The following is a 27,645-nucleotide window of genomic DNA, read 5'->3' on the forward strand; positions in this document are numbered from 1 at the left end:
TGAGTACAGAGCGCGTGAGCGAACTAAAAACGCGATAGAGAAGTAGAGAGAGGATGTTCCGTCCTTGTCTAATGACGCGCACTTGTACAGGAAATATGTAACAGCGGTATACGAGCAGCGTCAGTGTCCACTAGTGTGCATGCCTGATTAAACATGGACAGGAAGTATCTATACATGGTGTTCTCTTTCTATTTCCATGTTGCATCCATCTTTCTATATCCATGTTGCATTAGGAGGAGAGTCGTATTTCGGAACGTCATCGGAACATATTATACCTTGTATGTGATTATTTGGAACACAATGGGTGAGTATATTATAATTAAAATATATTCCTAGTTCCAATTCTTTTGAATAGTGTCAGTGACCAATCGAAATAGAAATCAGTGGACATCATGGAAAGAGAAGGCGAAACCAAATTTGAAAATTCGACATCGGTAATTCAGTAGTTAAGAATAACTCAATCGATTATGTAGATTAACTAGTTATAAACAAATATATGAAGTATAAATTCAAATTATTCTTATCCATCTAAAAATTGGAAATTAAAAAGCAGAAGACAAGAAATTATCTTCGAGGATTTATATAGTAAATACATTCTTTTGCCTGTCTTACCGAGAGATAAAACAGTTGTTTGATGGTTATCTTATAGTGTTCAGTCATTGCGAAAAATATTTTTAATTAGTTAAAAACTATAATTAATTAAAAACTACATTTTTTTATGTATATAGACGTTAGCGATGTATTATTCCGGGAAGCTCGTCTATCTCCCGAACATCGGGTTTGCGACAACATCGATTTGGAAATTATCGTTGCAGAGTATGAAAATTATTACAAGATGAAATTTCAAAAATATCCCATATTGTGTAAGAAAATAACTGGAAGGGAAATGACGAGGGAAGTGACAAATGCAAGCAAAACGTAAGAATTTAAATTATTTAACGATATTAAACGGTATTCAACGTATTCAACGTATCGTATTACAATATGATCCAGTGTTTGTAGAAGTATTGAGACAAAAGCCAAATCTGTTAGTAAACAAGCGAGAAGTGAGCCTGTGAAAGAGACGAATCTACAGCAGAAGATAACTGATCATAATGCGAATCATATTAATCTCGCAATGACAGTGACGTCAATATTCCCCAATGAGAGTGATGGACGTTCATCAGAAGAGCTATTTAACGTCCCAATGGAACAATCCATGCAATCGAAGATATTGAAATGCATTGCAAAGCTTTATTCAGATAATCCGGAATTACGAAAGATTGCTGAGGACATCTCATGCGTAAGTTATTTTCGATTAATATACGTATCGTAAAGCTTTTAAACGATAAAATTCCCGTCGATAAACCGTCCAACGTATATCGACAATGACGTGATTTCAGTAACGCTTCAAATATCAAATTACGTAACACTTACTTAATATAGAGAAGACGCCATTTTATCTTTGTATCGTCGCAGGAGATCATAGTAAACAAATTAAATGTACATTGGGATGACGTTATAGGCCTAGAGGAATGTAAAACCGCTGTTAAGGAGGCCGTTGTGTATCCCCTTAAGTATCATATCTTTTTTGATGGCCCGTTTTCCCCCTGGAAAGGTATTTTGCTGTACGGCCCACCTGGTACAGGTAAGATACTCGTATTCTTTTCATTTCTGTACGTGTTTACAAGAAATATACAAAACAGGGAAAACGAAGTTAGCGAAGGCAGTCGCGACAGAATGCCATTGCACCTTTTTTTGACATAACTGCCAGCTCATTGGTCAGCAAATGGAGAGGCGATTCCGAGAAGTATATACGTGTAAGTTGCTTTGTCTATGTAAGTTTCTTTGTTCCTTTGTCTATGAAGGAGAGATTCTAGGTATAAAAAGATTTGATTTTATTTTTCGTCATTTATATATAAATAGAATAGTTGTTTGGAAAACGAAATGATATCATATTCGTGATGAGGCAATGAATTTAAGGAATTTCGAATATAATATTTAATGAATAATACATTTGTTAAACTGAACAGGTTTTATTTGAACTTGCCTATAGTCATTCGCCTACAATTATTTTTATCGACGAGATTGACTGGATCGCCACAAATAAAGGAGACTGTATATTGTCTGAACCTGCAAAGAGATTCAGGTCAGAACTTCTTTCTAGATTGGATGGATTAGTGTCTAATGAGAATTCTAATGTAGTTCTTCTGGCTACAACTAATTCCCCTTGGTACGTATATCACGTATATTTCAATGTTTTCTAAGTAGAAAATATCGTAATATTTCTCCAAATTCCAAATATGTTATTGTGTTGTTTGAAGTATTCCTTCATTATTATTAGTATAATAGAACGATAATATTTATTGTAAATATGTTATTAGGGGCATTGATGCAGCTTTACTCAGGCGTCTCGAAAAGCAAATATACGTATCATTACCCAATGAAGTTGCTCGACTTGGTATATTCAAATTATACCTTAGCAACCACTTATTAGAAAATACAGATATTGTAAACCACATAGTAAAATGTACTGAAAGATATTCTTGTGCAGATATAAAATTGCTTTGTAAGCAAGCGTGGCTACTAGAAATAAGCCCGATATGGAGGAGACTTGAAAAGAAAGAAACACCTGTTACCACTTTGAAATATGAATTAAAAAGTTATGAAATATTAGCAAAATTGTTTAAAAAAATGTCACCTACAGTTATGCAAATGGATAAATATGATACGTGGAACAAATAAATACGCAATCGTAAGGACAGATATTGAAAAATATAAATAAATGGATTATCGTTCGAGAAATTTTTATTACCATCATATGATATTGCTCCATATCATGAAATATATACATGCCGTAATAGGAATACTATCATCAAATCTCTTCAAATGAGGGAGTGGCAAATGACGATGCGTATTGACAAGATTGCTCGATGAAGATCAATTACGTACTGTGTCCGCGGATTCCAAAAAATGAGTCCCTAAGTAGATGGAAAAAGGAGAGGAAACAGATAGATCACAAAGAGCTACTTATTGTAAGGGAAGAAATCTAAAACTCCAAATAAAGAACAAAAAGGAACAAGCTGCTTATGACGCTATCGTTCCTGGTCTTCCGTGTTCGGTCTCAATTACTCTTGCAGTATATTGTAGCAGGTTGTGTAGTATATTTGAGCATATTGTATTATATTTTGATGCGTACTATCTCTTCGATCACTTGTTTTCACCATTAAGACAAAAGAATAAAATGCTGATTGAAGATGCTTATTGTGACCTCAACTTAAGAAAGGAAATACTTCTTTTGATGTATATTCGAAACTGGAACATGTATCAACCTCGATGATGACCTTCATTGTTAGATTGAACTTTAGGTTTAAAAATTTGTATTTCAAAATGTGGTAGGAAGGGGATAAAACAAATTGTTAGTAATACTGAAAATTACATTTATTTTTACTGAAATCACTGAAATTAATACTAAGATCAGTGAAATTGTTATTTTTCTAAAAATATTCAAGCCTTGAACTTTTTTTTCGTGGGGAGATCCTCATGGACACTGTCGGGGTAGTGTCGGACTTACCGACTAAAACCCCACGATAGTGTCACACAGTATAGAAAGCACGATATAAAAACCCCCCAAAATAAGCGCTCGAATCAATCTGTTAAAATATTTTGACGCAGTCTCTTGTAATACTTTGAATCATTCTGTAACATTTTGTACCGTTACTCTGTTAGATCTGCATAATAAACTCTCTTATCATATATAAAGGTAAATTTCTTCACCTTGGCCTACTTGACGCTTAATAAAGGTGCACCGGGACCTCTTTCGAAATTCAAGCCTTGAACTGCTCCGAATATTCATCGGATCTGAGTATTGGATACAGAAAATATCTGGGTAAATTTAGTCAAAAAATGTTTTCGCAGAAGGGAGTCAGTTTCAAACAGTAAGTTAACTTGAGAGAATTAAATTACAAAGTTCTGGCAGAATAACATAATTTTGCATAAAAATAATAAAAAAATGAATACGTCGAAACATTTTACAAAAAAGCAAAGCACGAAGTGTTATAAAAAGTGAACGAAAAGTGAAGTGAAGTGAGTTTATTCGTTTTACAACATATTTTATATAACATGCTCTATCAGTTTGTTACCTCAAATTTGCCTTTTATTTAAATTTTCTTACATAATTTTCATAATATATTCATAAAGTAATATTGAATATATAATACAATTCTATAGACCTACTACGAGAAACAGATCTTAAAAACAGCAACACTAGTAAAGTAGAAGCGTTCTTCAAGCCTAAATCCAAATATGATACAGTGCTGAAAAAGTAGGATTACTATATCATAACAAGCAAAATGTATCTTCATAATCTATGTGCTACTAGCGATTTTCCACATGTTCAACGAGATATGCAGTACAGAGGACGTATAAATGTGTTTCTTTATTTTTGTTGAGTCACAAATCAGAATATTGAGTATGTTATTTTCCCGCGGATTGTAAAATCATAAATTGTTAAAGTGTCACGGCTCATTTTATTATCGTAACATCTGTTCAAAATTTGTCAATGCGACCTGGAGATTACGGTAGTGAATATGCAACAATCGAATGCCCCAGCGAGAAGGGCTCGGTCATTATATTTATTCTTATCGTGAGTTCGATAACAAAATATCGAGTTTAACAGTCGTATACAGAGCTCGATCATTCTGGATTATAGCCTCTACGTCTACGATTCCTTTTTGCTTTTGGCATTTCATCTACATTGTAATAACAGTTTTGACAAATGATACGGTCGAAGATATTTTAATAAGCGTGTTGGAGTAATTGGTAACAGTAAGTGAGTAATTATCCATACACCTCCGGGTGATAGGCAGGAAGTTCGCCATCCCAAGGACCGTAGAGTTCCTCTCCTTGTTCTTGTTCATAAAAAACGATGCCCGTACTGTATATAATAGGAAAAGTTTTCATTATTAACGTGTTGCTTTTGTTTGTTGTGTTTGGTCCGCCTGTTTGAATGCTCGTCACTATCTATTGCGAGCGCGTTAATTTTAATTTATTTATATGTATTGACCATGGCATTCCTTTTACTTCGATTTCAATATTATGGTACTTGAAAATATTGGGAACTTTATGAGGTTCTGTATATCCGTTTGAGATTTCCCTCTACTAAGTTCTTTCATTAAATGTAACAAATCTACCATTTTGAAATTTTGTTTATTGATCCGTCTGTTGTAATATTCCTTAGATTTTATTTTCGATTTTATCAGTGAGGTGGTAGGACGTGTACGGTGCCAAAGAAATACTCCGCGGATTGATTTAACAATGAGTTTATTAATTATACGTGGAAGACCTGATAGTTTTACCAGCACGCGTTACCTGGGCCGTACTGGTATTGTTCTTCGCATACTCACCGTTTACTCGACTTCACTGATCAGTTGTATCTCTCTGCGTCTCTCTAGCCTTTCCTCGTTGCCATTCATATAGGATACCGAGGTGCCTGAAACAGAATGTTTTCTTCTGGGGTAGGGAATCAGTTTCCTTTATCGAAAGCACTTGCGCTTTATTGTAAATCATAGGGTCTATTCTTTGACGACGTCCTGACCTCGGACGTCACATTTCACAGGCCAGTACGTGCGCTTGAGCCCTGGAACTTTCTTTATGGCCATGAACCGCTACAGTAGGAATTTTAAGGGAGCACTTGGTCAATAGATCCTGTATGGTCAGGACATATTTGTTTCCTTTTTGTGTTCTCGATGATGTAACCTAGACGTCCAGTAATAATTTTCTTCCCTTTGTCATCTTTCAATATCCCCGCTACGCACGTGTTCGTAACCGTCTGCTATTTTGGTTATATACGCCTTCTTCCGATTATTTTACGGAAGGACCAAAGGGATATCGGTGGGCCATTAGGCCTATTGAAGTTTCCCGACACTTTCGGCCCGTCGGCACCTACGCTTTATCGCGACACTGTATGTGTTTCGTCGGCCTTTCGTAAACAGTATTCCGGCGATGCTATAATATGTATCAAAGAAACCGTTGGAGAGAGAATTGTTCTTTGCGCTACAGATCTTCGAAAAAGCGTACATCGAAAAAGCGTAATCTCATACATTTTTATTATAAATTAAAAATTTCTCGTCTCGTAACTTGATAGATTGATCGTGGGAAAATTAACGGATCGACTCAAAATGTGTGTTACTTATCACGTAGTCTCGATATTCTACGACAATTAATGGACGAATGTAACATTTAAACACAATACCGATTTCGTCAAATTCCATCGGCATCAGTTCTACCCCATCAACACCTTTGGTAGCCGAAGTTATGCACAAGTAACTAACTAAACACCACCCTTAAACAACCAAAATCAAAACAACAACAATAACGACGCTGCAGTCAACAAAAATATGTGAGCAAAATGCAGTACTCAGACAACAAACACAACAAATTACAGTCATGCTACAACTACTTACAAACATGTTAAGTAAAAAATAGAAATGCCAACGCCCTGGCCGCGCTGAGTGCACTCGTTCCCGTCAGATCACGAAAGTTAAGTAGCGCCGGACACGGAGAGTACTTGGATGGGTGATCGCCTGGGAACTCCGTGTGGCGTTGGCGAAGCGCGCTAGGCCCGCCGCGCCCCTCGGTGAGGTTCAGGCTTGGTGCGCTCACGTCCACCAGCAATTCACCACTTAATAAACATATCAATCACCGCTAAAAGCACTAACGATCGCAAACTAGTTTATCACTACCGGCATCAAGACCTCCTTCGCATGACGTTAGACCATCCTCGAATTAACCCTATCTCTTGAAGTAAGTACTACCTCCTTATATATCAATAGTTAACCATTAAATAAATTAAATCAGTAAGTAAGCAACCCACTTAATATCACAACCTCTTAAAGTAAGTACATCCCTTATAATACTATAGACAAAAACCAAACTCCATACTTTTATATCACTAGTCAATTATTAAAACATAATAACTATACCTAATACATAGTCACCTATTATAGTAAAATAGCCTAATATATAATAAATCTCATAGTACCATATTAATAGTACATTAATAAATAAAATATATATTATATGATAATGAGGTCCACTTACTAAATGATCATTCAAATCTACTTTCAGATATCGAAAAATCTCGCTCACCTAGCACTACGCCAGCCAAGGCTTACCTCTCAAGTAAGAATAAGTACGTAAAGCAACTAAGTACATCCTACATACATGCTTACAACGAAGTAATAATTAATAATACACACAAACATTGATAGATATATGGAAAGTTAAAGCCTTATTCTCTAGTCAATTATTAATAACACAATTTAATCGTACAACTCTAAAATCAAAAGTCGATTATAATAACAGTATCCTAATAAATAAGTAAAAATACTCTACACTCCATAATACCTACTCAATGTCAATTAATATAATAATATAATTAAAATAAACTCCTCTTCACAGGATAATTCTTCATTCTACTTTCTAAGATCAGCTCCTTCTTTGCTCCTCAACACATTCATCACCCAATTCTCTGCCTCGTAGGAGCACGCACTTATTAGAAGTAAGTACATCATTCCTAGTACATCTATTTGAATAGACAAAATAAATATAAAGCATAAAGCGTAACATAACAATCACATAGTCAAAATCAAACAAGAGAATATAATAATCCTCTTAACAAAACTAACTCGAGGCCTGCTTACAGGCATCAAAACCTCCTTCGCTAGACACATGCCATCATCAATTTATCACTATCACTCAAAGTAAGTACCTCATATACATAAATACATAAAATATAAATTTATTGTCATTATATAGTAAGTAGAATCAAACATATATGTCGGAGATGAAAGGACACCGGAGCCTTCCCTCTGGAACTTCGGGAAAATCCGTAAAATTGTAATTAAAGTTTACAGTCGTAATTAAACAATCTGCTGTCATCCTGCCCAATTGTACTTGTTTGCGATTTGTGATAATAAACTTGGGCTCAAGGCGACCACCAGTCGCCGAACGTAGCCGCGGTCAACGGGACGGGCGCTTCGCCTAACAAAGGTGTGGAGTTATAGTATGACCCTCATTAAAAGAAATACCAATAGAGGTACGTGACAGTAAAACATTCCAACGGTTCCTTCGGACAATGAATACCCGATGTTGAGGCACGTACACAGCACAAATCCAGTTAGCCCGAGGACCCGCTACAAAACCTGGGTTTTTCCGGCAATTAAGATTTTCCAAACGGACAGACAGTCTTTGTCCCAAACTGACCAATTGACAGCGACGTCAATTTCCCTTACTTTCGGAACGAGGGCTATCCTCGACAAATCCGATGGTCTCGTGTCCTTAGACACACCCCATCATAGTTTTCCTCTGTGGCATCATTGAAACGAAAATTCATTCTTTCCTGAGATCCCACCGACGAAGGGAGCAGCGCCTGACGATCAGTGAGTTTGAGTTAGAGCAAGTATATCTTTCATCCCGTTGACCGTGGATTCGTCATCGGACCTAAGACCAACGTCACTAACATCACAAGTGCCCAACCACCGCTGTTGATTGTCGAATCGGTAATGTCCATACTCGTAGCATCAGGCCGTATCTTCGTTATCACACAACGATGGCCAACTCCAAGGGAGGTCTATCAAACGCCCACAACCCTGTTCCTGACTGTTCTCCGACATATAAAAACTAAATATAAACTAACTCTCTCTACAAATCAAGTAACAATGGTCCATTATTAAAATGAGCATAGATATCCTAGCGAGATCCACTTCATGAATAATAATTCAAAGTCAATTTTTAGATATCAAAAACCTCGTTCCCTAAACACTACGCAAGCCAAGACTTACCTCTCAAGTAAGTACATTAGTAAAAGCAAGTAAGTACCTCCTTCATATATGCTTACAACCAAGTAATAATTAATAAAACACATAAACATTGATAGATATATGGAGAGTTAAAAACCTCCTTCTGTAGTCGATATTAGTAAACAATTAATCGTATAAACTCTATAGTCAATTACAATAAACTATCTGCTGTTAAATAGGTAAAAAACGCTAAACTTCATCGTACCTGCACAATGTTTATTGCCATAATAATAATATTACTATTATAAAATTAATATAACTTTAATATAATTTAATATAAAACTCCACTTCTCAGGATATCCTGTTCTACCTCCTAAAATCGAAACCTTCTTCACACATCACCGCACTTCGCCCAAGTCTTACCTCGTAGGGGTACACACCTATTAAGAGTAAGTACATCCTTTCCTATTGACATGTCGAGTCACGATCCGAGTCCGGGCTCGAGTCGCTATCACGGTGAGGACTTGGGGTAGGTAATGATTCTTCACTGAAGCTATCCATCTTCTTAGACCACGGAAGTGACTTTTATTGACACAAACAAAAAGGTTACAGAGTTGACGCAAACTGACGATGATCACACACTTGCAACACTAGTGACAATGGTCTTAGGTTCACTAACAAATACGCAGCCAACGGGATGGTAGGTGTACGTACTCTATGTCAGATTCTTTGGTGATATTCACTGACCGTAAGGTGTCAACCTTTTCGTCGATGAGATCGCAGCGAGAGAGTGAGTTTCCGTCCCGATGATGCCACAAAGAAGAACTATAATGGGGTGTGTCTAAGGACACGAGATCATCGGATTCGTCGAGAAAAGCCTTCGTTCAGAAAGTAAGGAAAATTGGCATTGCTGCTAATTGGTCAATCTCCCTATCGGTGGTTAGAAAAAGATGCTAGCCGCCCTCGAGGGAAAGTTGCTAGTGGGAGACGCCGCTCGTTGAAAAATAGGTCTCCTCTATTTTCCCGTAGTTGGGACAAAGACTGTTTGTCTGTTTGAAGGACTTTAGTTAGCTAAATCTTAAGATTTGTAACGGGCCCTCAGGCTAGCTGAACATGTACTGCGGAGACGCATCGACATCTGGCAATCATCTTACTCGAAGAATAGGGTCTGCGTGTGGCGAGTTACGGGACAGAGACCGTTGGAATGTTTATTGCCGTGTGTTACAACTATTTCATTTTTAAAGAGAGCTATACAATTACTCCATGTCTTTGTTAGACAAAGCGTTCATCCCGTGACCGCGGCTACGTTCGGCGACTAGCTGTCGCCTCGAGCACAAGCTCACTATCATAACTCTCAAACAATTACAATCGGATTGAATAACTACAATTGTTTAATTCCAGCTATAGTAGACTCTAGGTTACAATGTTGCGAGATTATCCAAAATTCCAAAGGCTCCGGTGTTCTTTCATCTCCGACATATATTACACTCCGAAGACCTCGATAACCCTCTTGTACGCACGCTTGTTGTCAACCGACCCCACCAGATTCTTCTAACAGCTTCGAATCGTCTTTGTCTCAACTGATACCTGGACGCCCTCTGACGCTTACACACACATTCACATGTACAGTGTAAATGTATCATCTACCTAACAGTAGTAAAATTTATTGTACGAATCCAAAATAGTGAGGGTTCAGAGTGCTATAATAAAAAAGATATCGAGCGCTAATTTGGAAAGGTTTTTATGCTGAGGTTTTAGTCCCCCTGTAGGGATTATCCCCGAGTGTATATCAGAGACGGCTATTCCGTTACTATCTGGTTATTGTATCGATAGCTGTGGCATGCAGTATGTTTTGTCCACCCTATTACTGCTTCTCAACATGTGACATTACTGAGCGTGTGACACTAGCGCATCCGATACCAGGCGGGCCCGTCAGCCTCGCGGTAGACGCATCCGATTACGCCATAGGAGCAGTACTACAACAACGCGTAAACGACAAATGGCAGTCGTTAAGATTTGTTACAAAATCCTTGACCTCCGCGCAGCGAAAAAATATAGAGCATATGACCGCAAACTTCTTGCTCTGTACACCGCAGTTAAACGCTTTAGAAACCCCTCATGTGCGCGTTCAATCAATATCTACACAAATGTTCACCGCGACAATTTCGCCATCTTGACTACATTGGACAGTTCACGACCGACATCTGATACATTAAAGGTTTGGACAATAATGTAGCCGACGCTCTATCTCGCATCGAAGCGATAGGGAAATCTGTGGACCATAAAACTCTCGCCGCAGCGCAAGAAAACGACACCGAGCTGCGCAACATCATCAAGTCCGATACATCCGCATTACAATTAAGGAAGATACGTTTTCCTGATTACGACGTATCAGGCGATATTGTACGACCGTTTGTATTGAAACCCTTGCGGCACAGCGTATATAATTCGCTCCAGGGACTTTCCCATCCTGGGATACGCGCCACGCAAAACCTGGAGACGACGCATTTCGTCCGACCGTCAATAAACAAAATGGTCGAAACTGGTCACGACAATGCCTGGCAGCCTATGGTCCACGTACCGTCATTCCGGTCCTCAATAAACCTAAGGACCCACCATAAACCTTAACTTTTTAATTTAACTGTTAGCACATGTTTTCAAGTTAATGTGCTTATCCGGAAGGATTTTCTAATCCTATAAGTGTTTCGGTTTATGGCTGGTTCTTAGACAAATCGTCAGGTTTATTAGACGCTATTCAAAATTACGGAGAGAGCGGGTAGTCACCTAATGGGAAAAACGAATGTTTGTCTAACGACAAAGCTGGTTTTTCCCATGAACAAGGTCACCCATGAGCCACGTTGGTAGGAGGCTTCTTCCTCATACCTTTATGCATTAACGTGGGTTATAATCAAGCCGCATCGCGGACCGTTACCCTCACTTTTCATAACGAAAAGTGTGAACAACGAATCCCCTTCCTTCGTTCAAAAAATACCTACAAACCGAGCTTTCCTCCGTAATTACATGAGAGCGGAAGTTCAGTTAACTCTCCATTCTAACATACCCAACATCTCAAGACTTCGTCGACGACAACATATCTACCAGGACGCGAGCTCTGTCTTTAGATCAATCATCGTCTCTACACTGATTCTCTCATCTAAGAGCAATCCATTTATTCTTCACTTACCTCTTACGCATCGGCGTTATTATCTTGTGTAAAGTTGTTGGAAATACATACTTTATAACCCTGTTAATCGCAGCGTTATACAACCTCAACCACCCCTATTATCTCAATGGAAATCAGGGGATCGATCTGTTCGCGGCATCGATTATTACAATCGTAACGGGAATTTACGACTTCCGTTGACGCATTTCCTAGCAAAAGCGTCTCCCCACGACTGGTCGAAAATACAGTATGCTTGTGCGAATTTCAACAAAATTGCAATGGGTTACAATGGATTACAAAGGGGGAGGGAAGTGCAATGAATTATTACGATAAATTGTAAGGGGTGTGAAGTGGGATGAGGTGATAGGAGAATTGGTGTGAGTGGAATAGTATTAAGTGAATATCAGGGTGTATGATACATGGCTCCATCAAGCGGTGGTATTAGGCGGGGGGGGGGCGGTGTATCGCTCACACCAATTCCCGGGCCCCTTTCAATCGCAGCTGGGGCGGTCATCGTGGAGGTTTTAGTCGGCTGGAGTCCGGCACTACCACGCCGCTTTTCCCCAGAAGCGACCTGGTGTCAGTGCGGATTTCCTCCACGTTAATAAAAAAAAAAGGGTGTATATTACAAGGGAGTCGACGTGGATTATGATCGAGTGAGTGAGTTACAATATGTTTGGGTATAATTAAATGGTAATATCTTCGCTGAACAAAAATAAATGGAATAATTGGAGGATCTAATGTTAAATGTGAGAGAAACAAGAAGTGTAATGCTCGATAATCGTGGCGTGATGAGTCATAGATGAACAATATCAAAGAATATAAGGCAATAAATTATTGAATTATTGAATTAAAATATGAAGAGGAGTTGGTAAAGTCGAGTATCTATAGAAAATGCAATTACGAATCTCAATTTAAATGATAAAACTTTAAAAGGAAATAAAATTAGAATTGAATTAGGAGAAGCCAGAGTTCAATAAAATATAATAAAGAGTGGTAATATAATGAAGGAGTATTACGTAGAATACTACATAATATAATTGAAGAACTATATAAATATAAAGTTTTAAGAAGAAATTTATTTTCAACCTTAAGTAATTTAAATACAATAGCTTAGGATAAATATGTTTGGAACTATAATGACTCATCAGATAAAGTCAGTTCATAATGGAAAACAGTGAAAGAATTAGAGAGTGGAATTAGAAAGAAAGGAATTAATAGGAAACAGTAGATAATTTAAAAAGTAATAAATTAATGTATATAACGTATTAGTAAATGTTTAATATGCGTGAGTACGTTGTTGTAGATAATTCGAAAGGACGTTGGTTGTTCGCATTTATTGATGAGTTATTATAGCTTCATAACTACAAATTAATTAATTAATTAATTACAAACTATTAAATTAATGGTTAAGAATGGAAAGATTAAAAACGCCTTTAATAACAATAACTCATCACGCTAAGTCTGTTTATCGTGTTTTGTTTTTGTTTTAGTCGTTATTTATTTTACTTTTAATTGAATAACGAGAATGGTTTTGTATTAATTTTCAACGCAACAGTATTTAATATTGGCTTCGAGATGATAATTAATATAATAGATTTAAATGGTAAGATTATGAAGTATGATAGAGAATGCAATTGCACACGATGGAACACAATAATACACTAACACTGCCCTTTGGGTGGCTTCGACACGATTAATACCTGCTGGATTGGCACATGAATATTAGTAGATCGATGAATTGAAGAAGATACATGTGGGTGGTAGCATTGGGGCAAGGTGAGGTTTTCTTGTCACTAGGGTCAACTGTGAGTTGATGGGATAGGGGAAATGCAAATGCAAATGCTTATATGCAATGGAGTGTAGGAAGTAGGGCTCACATAATAATTTGAACGACGTGATGAGACGCGCACGTGTCATACGGTTGCCAATAGGTAAGCGGGCCCCTTCTTTAGGGGCTTTATGATACATTAAGGAGTGGTGCCATCTACATGTATGAAGTGAAGTATTATTCAATATGAAATGGTATGTGTCAATCTGGCTAAGTGGGCCACCTGGTGGCAATGGTTAATTAGGAAAGCTTAGTAACATGTACCGAGGGACATCTATGCAGGAGGGCTCGATGTATGCTGTTACAGTGGAAACCTCATGTACCTCCGAATTAAAAAGGGTTTATCCTCCGATGAGCAAGAAAAATCATAATTATTGGCGGAGTGAACAGTCGATGAAGTTAAGAAAGGAGGTGATGACGACGAGAAGAAGAGCTAGAGAGCAATGGCGAGAGGAACTGGAGACGCGGCACAGTGGATTTAGGAGTTGCGGAAAAAGAAGAGGCAGATGAGGAAACTGATTCGAACCAACAAGGAGAAGGGTTGAAAGGAGTTCTGTGCCTCGTTGGGCAGGGATCCATAGCGAAGGGCGTACAGGGCTATCATGACGTAGCTTTTCTTAACGAGACCGAGGGGAAATATAAGTAGAACCCACGGAAGTATTAGTGTCAGCGAGGGCTTGATCACGAAGGAAGCGCTACTGGATGCCGGAGCTGAGATGAACCGGAATAAAGCGGTTGGTGTAGATGGCATACCAGGAACGGTGGTAAAAGAAATTGAAGGTTGCAAAATTACGTGTTGAACAGTGTTATCAACTGAGCACGAAGAAATTCGTTTTTCTTGAAAATGAAGCTTTATATGGAAAGATCTTATTCCACATTTTTCTCTTATTTTTGCACGTCGAATAACTTCCCTCTGCTTAATCGGTAACTAACCAAATTTACATGTTTCAAACAGATTTCCAAGATCAATTTTCTCGAAAACAAAGCCTGTTATTCTTTATATCTTTCTTGTTTTTCTTCGTACAAAACTGTTTTTCGTTTGTTCCTATTACTTGACCGGATCTTATGTTTCACATATTCTAACATACTCTATTCATATAAAAATTCGTAGTATAATAATCGTTACTTTCGATATTAAAATCATTATTAAATATTCGTTTAATTAATCTTAAAATTGTGATACAATCATAAAAAGCTACCAAAAGAATGATGTCTAGATTTTACAAGCATGCCACAAAATATATATGTCGGAGATGAAAGGACACCGGGGCCTTCCTTTGGAATTCATCGGAAAACCCTCAATATTTTAGCCTCTATAACTTAACTCGATTACAATTGTTCGAGATTTGTGATAATGAGCTTGGGCTCGTGGCGACAACCAGTCGCCGAACGTAGCAGCGGTCAAGGGATGAACGCTTTGCCTGACAAAAGTATGAGGTAATAGTATAGTTCTCCTTAAAAAGAAATAGTTGTAGCGGTACTCGACAGTAAATATTCCAACGGTTTCTGTCCCGTGGCTCGCCACACGCAGACCCTATTCTCCGGGTGCGACGATTACCAGACGTCGATGCATCTACACAGTACATGTTCAGCTAGCTTGAGGACCTGTTATAAATCTTAAGATTTAGTTAACTAGTTAAGTTCTTCAAACAGACAAACAGTCTTTATCCTAACAGTCCCTAAATCTCTAACACCTACTGCGGGAAGATACGGGAAATCTGTTTTCCTCAAGGACGACGCTTCCCGCTAGCAACTTTCTCTCGAGGGCGGTTAGGATCCTTCTTCAACCATCAACATAGAAATTAACCAATTAACAGCGACGTTCATTTCCCTCACTTTCCTAAGGAAAACTTTCCTTAACGAATCCGATTATCTCGTACCCTTAGTCACACCTCCGCAGCGTCATCGTCACAGAAGGACAGTTCCTCTACGTTCCTTGAGTAGTCATCATCTTAATTTATATCGCGCACTTTGCTCAATCGCCACCTTAACTCATCGTCTATCAGTTGTAACCGAGAATTGCGAATCGTCAAGTGTAATCGCGAGTTCTACGCAAAGTGTCGAAAGAGAGAATTGTTAATAAATATACTGTTTAAATATCTCCGAGTGTTTTTTTTTGGCATCTATTACGTCCTACACACTTCAAATTCACAAGACATGATCCGTTAATTTCGTGATTTCCTGTGTTTTCTACGTGACACTATCTTCCATTATTGTGTGGAAGAGAAATCGGATGATATTAATAACTTAAAAAGAAAGAAACAAAATCAAGAGAACATGGTAGTCGCCAAAAGAATAACAATTGAAAAGTTACAAGAAGTACCAAAGATAAAAAACGAAACAGAGAAAAACGAACGTGTGTTGAACGAACAGGAGAAGAAAAGATTAAACTGAAATATACCAAACCTTCCAAACAAGATTTGAGATATGCGCTTAACAATGTTAATAATGGTGACGATAACGAGCGGAAGCCAAGGATATTTAACTCTCCTCCAGCCTAAAGAGTCATCTAGCGATTGTGAAGAAAAGCCAAAACTGAGAAATAAGAAATTAAGTGCCGCTGAACGTTGAGAACAGAAAACACAGAAGGAACGTGAAGTTCGTCAAAGAGAAGAAGCGCTCGTCAATAACCAGTTATCAAATTCTGTAGATCAGTTCGACAGATTAGTTTTAGCTAATCCAGACAGTTCAATAGTATGGCTACAGTATACGGCATACCGTTTACAAGCAACAGAAATAGAGAAAGTAAGAACAGTCGCGACAAGAGCGGTGTAAACGACTAATTTCAGGGAACAGAAGGAAAAATTAAACGTTTGGAAGGCTTAGTTGAATTTAGAATCGAAATTTGGAATTCCTGACTCATTAAATGATGTTTCTCAAGAGGCAGTGAGGTCTAACGGTTCACTGAAAATATACAGTCACATGTTGGCTGTTCGTGTCGTGGCTGGCAGGCAGATGGAATTAGAAAAAACAATTAATACCATGATTGGGAAGTTTAAACATATTCCCGAGACATGATTTAATAGTGGAGAAGGATTATTAAAAATCGAGGCACATTATGCAGAGAGCATTGCAATCTTTGCCAGTATCCGAACGTAACAAGTACTTTCTCCAGGACACCCCCAAAATTTCATTTATGAAGTAAGCACACTATGAAATTAGAAATATCAACCCTTTTTGGTTATTATTATCGCACAACTTGTCTTTTACATAGTATTTCTTTTCGAAAGCAAATCTTACCATGCAAATAGGCGCAATAATTTATTCTGTGGAACTTAATGAAATATATCGTTTTATTTTAGAATGAACAGTATAAGACAGATCTATCTTCAAAATTCTTCAACAGTCTCTGATTTTTTTGCTTCACAAGCTGCAGGCAACTGATCCTAAACCAGATGGAGGAATCAGCTACACCGGGGCAATAAGCAACGAGGCAACCCACGCGCGAATACATCACGAATCAAGAACATTATATCCAGAGATGAATAAACCATAGACCTATGGTACGATCCATATTTTTATGTCCATAGTCTATGACTACATTTATGAAAAAGTAGACGGTGACCGCGCGGATTTTGATTTAGCTTCTCAATTTTGGCTACTAACTATTAAAAATTTGCAGTTCGTCCAAAAATTCAAATCGTGTCTCTCTTCAAATTGATCGATGATACACTTCATACAGAGCATCACATAAATGAATCGGTAGAGATCTCGAGTCGGAACAATATAAATCTACATTATTTAATGTCTTCATGATGCAGCATGGATTACCTCAAAAAATATGTTTAAGAAGATAGACGCAAAACATAATAACCACGAACGGGAAGTACAAAAACGAAGACTTCTTGGACAAGGGTATTTACCTGGGTACCTACAAAACCAAATTGTACAATTTCAGGCACAATTCAAATGTCGCCGAGACCTCTGAAGAAGTCAATAGCGCGGACATGGTTGTAACGATCGATTAGCTAAAACTACTGCTGCACAATGGAGCAGTTGCGTCCCAAACGTACTAAAAGATTTTTGATTAGACATATTCCTGTTTTTGTCATTACAGAATAATCAATAAAAAGGACGCACTTGAGATCAGAGAAATTGTAAATATGTCAATTTATTATTACTTTTTTCATTTTTATCTGTATCAATATTAATAGTATTTTGTATATGTGGTAGAAAACTTTACATAACTGGACTGTTTTAGGTATTGTGTAATTAAGGTTGTATTTTCAATCAATCGCGGGGAGACGTAATCGCGCGGAAACACATCAGCGGGAGTCGTAAATTCCCGTTACGATTATAATAATCGACGTCGCGAATAGATCGATCTCCTGATTTCCGTTAAGATAATAGAGGTGGTTGAGGTGATATAGCGCTGCGATTAACAGGATTATAAACTATATATTTTCAACAAATTGATACAACGAACTTACGCCGTTGCGTATGATATATGTCGTAGACGACGATTTGGCGTATGAAGATGCGATACACATGCACAGTATTCTTTGGTAATACAGCAAGGCCCTTACAGTTGAGTTTCTTGTTGTAGTTGACGTAGCAATAGAGGAGACTGATGTTCCGATCTCATGCAATTACGGAGGAAAGCTCGGTGTGGGTGTGTTTTCTTGAACGAAGAAAGCGGATTCGTTTCTCACACTTTTCGTTAATAAGGTGAGAGTAACGATATGTGATGCCTATTGGTTTCAGTCATGTTAATGAGTGGTGAGAGGAGAAGGAAACCTCCTACCAACCTTGCTAGAGGGTGTCATTGTTTACAAAAAATCCGGAAAAAGCCGGATTTTCCGTTAGATAAATATCCACTTTTTCCGTTAGGTCACTGCCCGCAGTCTCCGTAATTTTTAAGAGCGCCTAATAAGCCTAAGGACCTTTCCAATAACCCTCTATAAACCGAAAACCTTTCTAGGCTTAAAAAGTCCTCCAGGACAAAAGGATTAACTTAAAACATGTGTTAAAATAATGACGTTAAAAAGTTAAAGTTTTATGGTGGGGCCTTAGATTTATTGAGGGCCTGTTTAATGGTGCTTGGGTTTTGACGGTCCGACAATGAAGGACGTCGCACGGATCATCTTGCGCCACGTAACATAGGTTTTGCTCACGTGATGTAATGAAATATGTGTCAAAATGTTTTATTATTTTTAATCATTTTGTACACTGCTTCTCTACATATTCTACAGCCATTTCTTGAACACGAGTCATGTCTTCCTCAGTACCATGCTGCTCTTCAAAATTTTTTTTATTATTTATTTATTTAAATTTTTACAATTTGTCCAGTAGGACATTTGGTAAAATATTATAGCGGTATACTAATATAACATGTGGGTGGCTACCCCCAGCGGGGTACCATTATCGTGTTTGTTAGGTTATGTCCTTGTGAGATCTGTTAGGTGTTTCCTTTTTAATCTTCTTTTTATGCTTGATGTGTCGACCGTTTCCGCTGCCAGCCGGTTTGGGTGCGTTGTATTTGTTTGGGTATTCTTTCTCTGTACCTTCTTGCACTTCTGTTAATCTCCTCCTTGACCATTGGTATTCCCAGGTCTTTCCGAATGTTCTCGTTTCTAACGTACCATGGCGCGTTTACTATTGTTCTGAGTATTTTAGATTGCGTTGCCTCTATTTTGGTTATATGGCTCATTGCTGCTGTTCCCCATAGTGCTATTCCGTACGTCCAGATTGATTTTATGACCATTTTATATATTTTTAGTTTGTTTTCTATGCTTAGTTTGGATTTTCGACTTGTTAGCCAGTACATTTGTCTCCTTGCCATCTGTATTTTGTCTGTTGTTGCTTTAATATGCTGTTTCCATGTGAGTCGTGTATCTAAGTGGAGTCTTAAGTATTTGACTTGCCTTGTTTGTATTATGTGTGTGCCATTTAGTACAATGTTTGGTGGTTTCTGTTTTCGCAGTGTGAATGTAATATGGTTGCATTTATCGGGGTTTGCTTTTATTTGTTTATCTTGCAGCCACTTTTCTATTTTTGTGATATGTTCTTGTAGTAATTTGACTGCTGTTTCTGGGTTAGTGTGCCTGACTAGTACAGCTGTGTCGTCCGTGAGTGTCAGTATTTTGCTATTGGTAGTTGTTGGTATGTTTTGTCTATAGTATTGATCCTAAGACGCTTCCTCGCGGAACCCCTGCCTTTATGTCTTTAACTTCAGAGTATGTGTCCTTGATTTTTATTACGAAGGTTCTGCTGCTTAAGTAAGATTTTATTAATTGGTATATTTGCTCCGGAAATTGTTTCCTGATTGTTTGTAGTAGGCTTTCGTGGTTTATTTTGTCAAATGCTTTATCTATGTCCATAGAGAGGGCTGTACAGTATTGTTTGTTTTCTAATGCTAGTATTATTTCTTTAATGAGCCTGTGCATTTGCTCTATAGTGGAGTGTATGTTTCTGAATCGAAATTGGTGATCTGGTATTAATTTTTCCTTCTATATTATTGGTTTTATGCGGTTGCATATTATTTCCTCTGGTATTTTGGAAAACACAGGAAGTAATGATATTGGTCTGTAAGATGCAGTTTGGTGTGGTTCTTTGCCTGGTTTAGGTAACATTATGTCCTGTGCTAGTTTCCACAGTTTAGGAAAGTATTGGATTCTTAGTATTTGACTTGCCTTGTTTGTATTATGTGTGTGCCATTTAGTACAATGTTTGGTGGTTTCTGTTTTCGCAGTGTGAATGTAATATGGTTGCATTTATCGGGGTTTGCTTTAATTTGTTTTGCTTGAAGCCACTTTTCTATTTTTGCGATATGTTCTTGTAGTAGTGTAACTGCTGTTGCAGGGTTAGTGTGCCTGACTAGTACAGCTGTGTCATCCGCGAATGTCAGTATTTTGCTATTGTTAGTTGTTGGTATGTTGGCCGTGTATGATGTGTATAAAATTGGTCCTAGGACGCTTCCTTGCGGAACTCCTGCCTTGATTTCTTTAACTTCAGAGTATGTGTCTTTGATTTTTACTATGAAGCTTCTTAAGTATGATTTGATTAATTGGTATCTCTGCTCCGGGAACTGTTTCCTGATTGATTGAAGTAGGCTAGTGTGGTTTATTTTATCGAATGCTTTTTCGATATCCATAAAGAGTGCCGTGCAGTATTGTTTTGTTTCCAGCGCCTGTAAGATTTCATTGACGAGTCTGTGCGCTGGTTCTATTGTGGAGTGTTTGTTTCTGAATCCGAATTGGTGATCCGGTATTAGTTGATTCTTCTCTATTATGGGGTTTATCCCCAAATAGTAAACTATTTTCTCTAGTATCTTAGAGAACATCGGAAGTAGTGAGATTGGTCGGTAGGATTTGATTTCGTGTGGGTCCTTGCCTGGTTTGGGTATCATTATGATTTGTGCCAGTTTCCAAGTTTTTGAAAAGTATTGTATTCTTAGTATTGCGTTAACTATTATTGTGATTTGTCTTATTGCTTTTGGCGGAAGGTTTTTTAAGATTTTGCCGTTAATTAGGTCGATTCCTGGTGCTTAATTATTTTTTGTTTTCTCAATTATGTTTCTGATTTCTTGTGCTGTTGCTTTGGGTATGGTGTAGTGATTGTCAGTTGGTGTACTAGTAGTTAGCGCGTCCTCGTCCGTATGGCTATTGTGGTTGCTGTTGTTGATGTTGTGTGGGGTGAATGTGTTGCATAGGTGGTTGGAAAATTCTTCAGCTTGCTCTTCGTTGCTTCTTGCCCATTCTTCTGGTTGCTGGTACCAGTTTTATTGTCTTCTTTATTTTTTTTGTGGCTTTCCATAGGGAGTAGTTGTAGTTCTCGTGAGCAGATAGTGACTCGATGAACTTTGTGAACTCGTTGTTATTGTGCTCTTTTATTTTGTCTTTTATTTCTTTTGTGAGTTTGTTTAGGTGTTTTTTGTTTTCTTTTGTTCTTTGTTTTTGCCATTTTGCTTTCGCTTTTCTTTTTTCTCTAATTTTTTCGAGGATGTCTAGTGGAACTGTTTTTGTTTGTCTGTTGGTTGTTTCAGGTATAGTGGTTGCCCTTGCTGCTTCTTGGATAGTTTCTGTGAATGTTGTTACTGCTTGATCGATGTGTTCAGGTGTTTTCAGTGGGATGTTGCAGCTGATTTTGCTCTCTATTATTTCTTTGAATATTTGCCATTTGGTGGTTTTATTGCATAGCTTCTCTGTGCTGCTGTAAAGTATTGGTTTGTTTCTGTATTCAATTATTATGGGCGTATGGTCGGAGGTAAGCTCGAGGCTGGGTGCTATGTTTAGTTTATTTGCGTTTAGTCCCTTTGTAACTGCAAAGTCTAGCAGGTCAGGTATTTTGCTCAGGTCTGTCGGCCAGTATGTCGGTCTTCCTGTGGATAATATATTGAGGTTATTGTTTCTAATGTATTTTTCCAAGGTTCTACCTCGAGGTGTAGTGATTCTTGATCCCCATAGTGTGTGCTTTGAATTGTAGTCTCCCGCTGCAATATACTTGTCACCTAAGTGTCGAAAGTACTCTTCCCACATTTGCGTTGTAGTTTTGTGTCGCGGCGGTACGTATACTGCTGACAACTGCAGTTGGTTGCTGTTAGTCTGTACGGTAACGGTGGTTGCTTGTATATGTTCCTTACTGACCTGACTGTGTAGGTGATGTTTAATGTTTTTTATTACTACTGCCATCCCTCCGTGTGCTTTCCCTGGAGGATGCTTGGTGTCGCATATGGTGTAGTGCGGTATTTTTATATAGCTTTTCATTGTGAGGTGTGTTTCTGAAACGAGTAGTATATCGATGTTGTTGCTATACAGGAATGTTTTAGTTTCTAGGGCCCTTTGTTGTAGGCCGTTAGAGTTCCAGGTTGCTATTTTAAGCGTGTCTATTTTTATTTTTTGCTCATCACGTTAGTAAGTAATTGTAACATGTCTGTTATCTGCTGTGTTTGCTGTCTGAGGAGTTCGTTTTGTTCGCTTATCATTTTTGTGAGTATTTCGGTGTTTTTTATGGAATGTTTTATTAACTCTTTGATTTCTGTAGCGTCGTTGCTGTGGTTGTTCTATTCTTGATTATCTAGGGGTGACGACCGGTTGACTATTTGCGCGTAGCTTCGGTTTTTGACGGTATTGGTGTTAGTGTGGTTATTGTTCATTACATGCTGTGTATTTGGTGCTGACATAGATTCTGTGTTGTCTTGTTGCGTGTGGAAATTGTTGTGTGTCCTGTTTCGAATCGGCGGGAAGAGTTTGCTTTGTAGTTGTTTTCTGACTACGCAGCCTTTGTAGCTGGCTTGTGTTCGCCGGGCTTCTGTTGCAGTAGTTTTTTGTGTGTCCGTATTGTTGACACCGCATGCATTGTGGTATATCTTTTCTATGTCTGGGTGGCTCGACTGTGATTATTGTGTTTGAGATTTTTTTAATTTCAAATTTTTCTTTGTTGTTGCTTTTCGGTTCTAACTCTATTAGGAATAGCGGTAGTGGTTGCTTAGTGTCAAATCTGGCTAAATTGTTGATCGTTCTTACCTGGTGTCCGATCTTGGCCAATTCCTCGCATATTTTGTTTGTATTTGTTTTGGAGTGTAGACCTCTGATTACTGCTTTGCAGCTGTTGTCGGATTTGGGTTGGTAAGTGTGATACCCAGCGTTTTCTTCCTTTAGCGCTTTAGTTACTTTTCTGTAGGTTTCTGGGGTATTAGTTTGTACTTTTACCTGGTCCAGTTTGAGCTGTTTGATAGTGCAGTTTTCTTTTCCTGCCGTGCTGTTTAGCAGATCAATGAGGGGGTCTATTATTTTTGCGTCTATGTAGATTGGTGGTGGCTTGGGAGTGAGTGTTCTTGGTTTTTCTGTAGGGTCTGTGTCCATCTCTTCTGTCAGTGAGCTGAAGGAGTTTTGTGTAGGAATTTCTTGTAGCCATTGTTGACTTTCTGTTTCTGTGGTCCTCCTATCGTTTGTGTTTGTGTTTATTTTTCTTTTTTTGCTGGGAGTTACAGTTCTCCAACTTTCGTTATGTTGTGGTAGATCCTTGTTAGTATTGCTCTTTACGTCGTCTTCTTGTATTATTTCCATTTCTATTTCTTTTGTATTTGCGCAGTCCTGTACTTCTCTTGTTGTTTTAATTGGGCTCTGTTGGTCTACTGCCCTGCTTATAGTGTATGTTTCTCCTTTGTTTAGTATTCTTATTGATGGTACTTTTTCCATCCTCGATTGGTTCTGTTGCTCTACTCTTGTCGCACAATGTCTGAGGCACTATGTTTTACGTACGCATAGCTCGACTGCTCGGGCAGAACTCGTTCTTCAAAATTGATGAACTTTTTAAAGAGGATCTTTACCTTTCTAGGCGGTAATGCCTGGACAACTGCTCTCTCTAGAACTTTCCTGTAAATACAAATTATTAGAAGATAAATTCTGTATGAAATTAAAAAGACAAAATATAGTTGAAAAAATATTTTTACCTTGCTATATCAGTATCATTAGATTTAACTAGAGAATCGACATAACAAGACCATATATCCACCTGTTTCGGATAAGAACTTAGAATTTGCTCAAACAGAGTTACTGCTCTCTCTTTATTTCTGTAGTGTACATACGTTCAGATGCTGGCAAAGATTGGAATGCTCTCTGCATAATATGCCTCGATTTGTCCCTCAAACCCATTTTTAGCAACCCTTCTCCACAATTAAATCACATCTCGGGAATACAGTTAAATTTTCCAATCATGGTATTAATTGTTTTCTCTAGTTCCATCTGCCTGCTAGCCTCGACATGAACAGTCAACATGTGACTGTATACTTTCAGTGAATCGTTAGACTTCACTGCCTCTTGAAAAACATCATTCAGTGCTTTAGGAAATCCGAATTTAGACTCCAAATTCAACCAAGCCTTCCAAACGTTTAATTTTTCCTTCTGTTCCCTGAAATTAATCGTTTTCACCGCTCTTCTTGCAACTGCTCTTGCTTTCTCGATTTCTGTTGTTTGTAAATGATATTCCATATACTGTAACCATACTATTGAACTGTCTAGACTAGCTAAAACTAATCTGTCGAACTGATGTACAGAATTTGGTAACTGGTTATTGGCGAGTGCTTCTTCTCTTTGACGTATTTCACGTTTCTCCTGTCTTTTTTGTTCTCGACGTTCAGCGGCACATAATTTCTTATTTCTCAGATTTGGTTTTTCTTCTACTTCATCTTCACTATCGCAAGATGACTCTTTATCCTGAAGGAGAGTTGAGTCAGCATATTTCAAATCTTCTTCGGAAGCTTTGGTATCTTCCAGTTTAATCTTTTCTTCTCCTGTTTGTTCAACACACATTCTCTTTGAATATTCCTTTTCTAAATCTTTCTCTGGTTTTTCTCTGTTTCGTTTCCCTTTGTTTTTCATGTTTCGTCTTCCCGTAACTTTTCAATTTTTATTTTTTTGGCGAGTGCCACGTACTCTTGATTTTGCTTCTTTCTTTTTAAGTTATTATTATCATCCGATTTCTCTCTCACACAACACTTCTTTTCAAATGCAGATTTTATGACGCTGAGAGGCATAATATCGGATTTTTTGAAATTTAATGAGGTGTAACATTTAATTTTAGAATGAATAGTATAAGGTGTTAGATCTGGCAGTAAACTATTTATGTGACGACGTACAGGTATCGCAGCTAAAGTTCCGTTGCCAATACCTTGAAGGAGCATCAGGATAAACCAATTTGTCACCATTAAGATTCTACCACGTAGCAATTTACCGTCAGGAAATTGTATTTGCTTATTTTGTTTGGCACTTATTTTGGCACTTATGCATTATTAACGATAACGTGGTCGATTGGACAAGCTCGTGTACGTAATTTTTCCATATAATCGTCCCAGAAATTTTGTCCCCTATTTTTTTATTCTCAGAGTAATGATTCTTAGACACTATACCTAGCAAGTTATTCTGCAATTGAACAACCAACCAATCAGGCGTAATTTTTTCAATCTCTCCAGTAACTCTCTGCCCTAATTTGACAGATGCAATGGGTCTGTTTTTGTAATATGAATTCCTTGAAAGTTCTACTAATTTATTAAAATACAGGATCAATGGATTCAATGTATATTTTCTTTAGCGGTAATGTTAGTCTTAATTGTTGTTCTTTCCTGTTAATAGAAAATATTTTTGCCAATAAAATTTGGTTTATGTGCAGTAGATTAAAATTACTAACGTTACTATGGGACACATATCCAAATGGCGTATATTCTGCAACTGGAAAAATAAGTCTTATACCAGTCTTATACCCATATCCTTGATCGTACAAGGTATACAGTCTCCTATTTTCAGTTTTTCAAAATTCCTGTACCTTCCTTGAGTTGCAAAAGTCCTAGTTAAAATTAAATTAGGTACTGTAGCAAATAGAAGAGCTGAAAGTGTATGACCAGGAACATATTTTGATGCTAGTAGAGCTGCAATCTCCATACAAGGTGACATGTGACCATCTAGTAAAAATCCTGTACTAACAGTTTGTCCTTTATATCTACTGACTCTTAAATATAATCCCTGAGCGGATGATTCTATTATTGTGCCCTCTACTTCTTCACCAATATCGAATGTTGCTTCTTCAACTTTTATGTCTTGATTAGCCACATTTAGAACTACTTTTCCCGAATCTGTGTTCACTGTTTGAATTTTTACCAAAATTGTTTGTCCAGCTGAATAGTTTCAATTTACGTTAGATGTTTCCAGCTCGAGGGCAGTATGTGGAATCCAACCTTTGACATCCCCGAAAAACTTTACCAATATTCCACGCTTATGTATTTGAACGATAGTTGCGTGGTGTTTCGAGTCAATTTTCGCGTCTTGTATGTTTCCTAAAATGGGCAAGTCACTCGTTATTAAAGACCTTTTCAAAGTGAGATATACTTTTTTCGGCCTATATAAAGGAACAAGACTCTTGCTTCTACTTCTTTGTCGACTTTCAGCTTTTGTAAGGGACTTAGATCTTCGTCAGATATATGATCTGGTGGAATTTGAACATTAAATTTACCAAGTTGTACATTAACGAAATCATTCAGTTTATCAATATTTGTAATCTTTACATTTACCACGTCGCCAGGTTTAAATGTTATATAGTAAATGACAACGTACATATTTTATAAACTGGCACATACAATCGTTTAGTGTAATGGTCGGGGTATCTACGTGTACTCTCTAAGTCACAAGTTAAGTAATTGCGAAGGCATATTAAGTTGAGTTATAAGTTTCAATTCCAACGAAGTAAGAACCTAATCCTTCTCATTCGCGCAAGCGAGAGAGCGGGAATCAAAGACTAATGTAAAATAATGCCTAGCATAATGCTAATACCACGTACCATATAGTTGCTGAAACTTTTATGCTTCATACATAGACATAAACATAAATTGTTTCAATATAAATATTAATAATAAATATTAATTGAATGAATATAGATAACAATGACCACTATAGGTTTCATATATGAAGTATTAGACCGAACGAGGTATGAAATATACAAGATATAGTACTCCTTATAACATTTATAATAAAACAATCGTCTGCTCAGATTTAATTTTTTCAATTTATAAAAATATGAATTTACACAAACACTCGCACTTTACTTATCATTACTTCCACAACAACGTTCTCTTTCTAAAGTTCAGATTTCCGTAACTGCAGATAAACGTGACACCCACATAGGCACGCATCATTTTTTTGTATTCTGCTACAATAGCACTTGCTACAGTTCTGCTCGTAAAGAAATCTGACAGGCGTGTAATAGACAAAAAATCATTTATCAATAAGAGGAAGCAGTCGCGAGCGAGTCAGTTATAATTCGAGTTTCACGAGTTATTAACGGTAATTAAAGGAGTTATACGAGTTATCGAGTCATATGCGAGCAATCATACACTGTTTTTACGAATACGTTTGTACGAGCGTCTCTCGACAGTACTTATA

The 27,645-nt window shown here is 37.6% G+C and overlaps 2 long non-coding RNA genes and 3 pseudogenes across 2 annotated transcripts; 3 read left to right on the top strand and 2 right to left on the bottom strand.

The window, feature by feature from the left end:
• The first annotated feature begins 12 nt into the window (after nucleotides 1–12).
• Nucleotides 13–3,402, top strand: LOC117164571 (katanin p60 ATPase-containing subunit A-like 2; annotated as a pseudogene).
• A 779-nt stretch (nucleotides 3,403–4,181) lies between these two features.
• LOC117160217 (uncharacterized) lies at nucleotides 4,182–6,577 on the bottom strand. The gene is made up of 3 exons (XR_004464735.2): nucleotides 6,444–6,577; nucleotides 5,385–5,470; nucleotides 4,182–4,915 (listed from the first exon to the last, which is right to left on the bottom strand). It is a non-coding gene; the product is annotated as an uncharacterized LOC117160217 (long non-coding RNA).
• LOC117160223 (5S ribosomal RNA) lies at nucleotides 6,470–6,588 on the top strand (annotated as a pseudogene).
• Nucleotides 6,589–6,670: 82 nt separating this feature from the next.
• LOC117160216 (uncharacterized) lies at nucleotides 6,671–7,959 on the top strand. Its single transcript, XR_004464734.2, has 4 exons — nucleotides 6,671–6,783; nucleotides 7,108–7,171; nucleotides 7,441–7,540; nucleotides 7,685–7,959. It is a non-coding gene; the product is annotated as an uncharacterized LOC117160216 (long non-coding RNA).
• Nucleotides 7,960–21,436: 13,477 nt separating this feature from the next.
• LOC143304217 (rRNA biogenesis protein RRP5-like) lies at nucleotides 21,437–27,341 on the bottom strand (annotated as a pseudogene).
• Between the last annotated feature and the right edge of the window lie 304 nt (nucleotides 27,342–27,645).

The sequence above is a fragment of the Bombus vancouverensis genome, unplaced genomic scaffold (assembly GCF_051014615.1).
Source record: "Bombus vancouverensis nearcticus unplaced genomic scaffold, iyBomVanc1_principal scaffold0027, whole genome shotgun sequence".
NCBI lineage: Eukaryota > Metazoa > Arthropoda > Insecta > Hymenoptera > Apidae > Bombus > Bombus vancouverensis.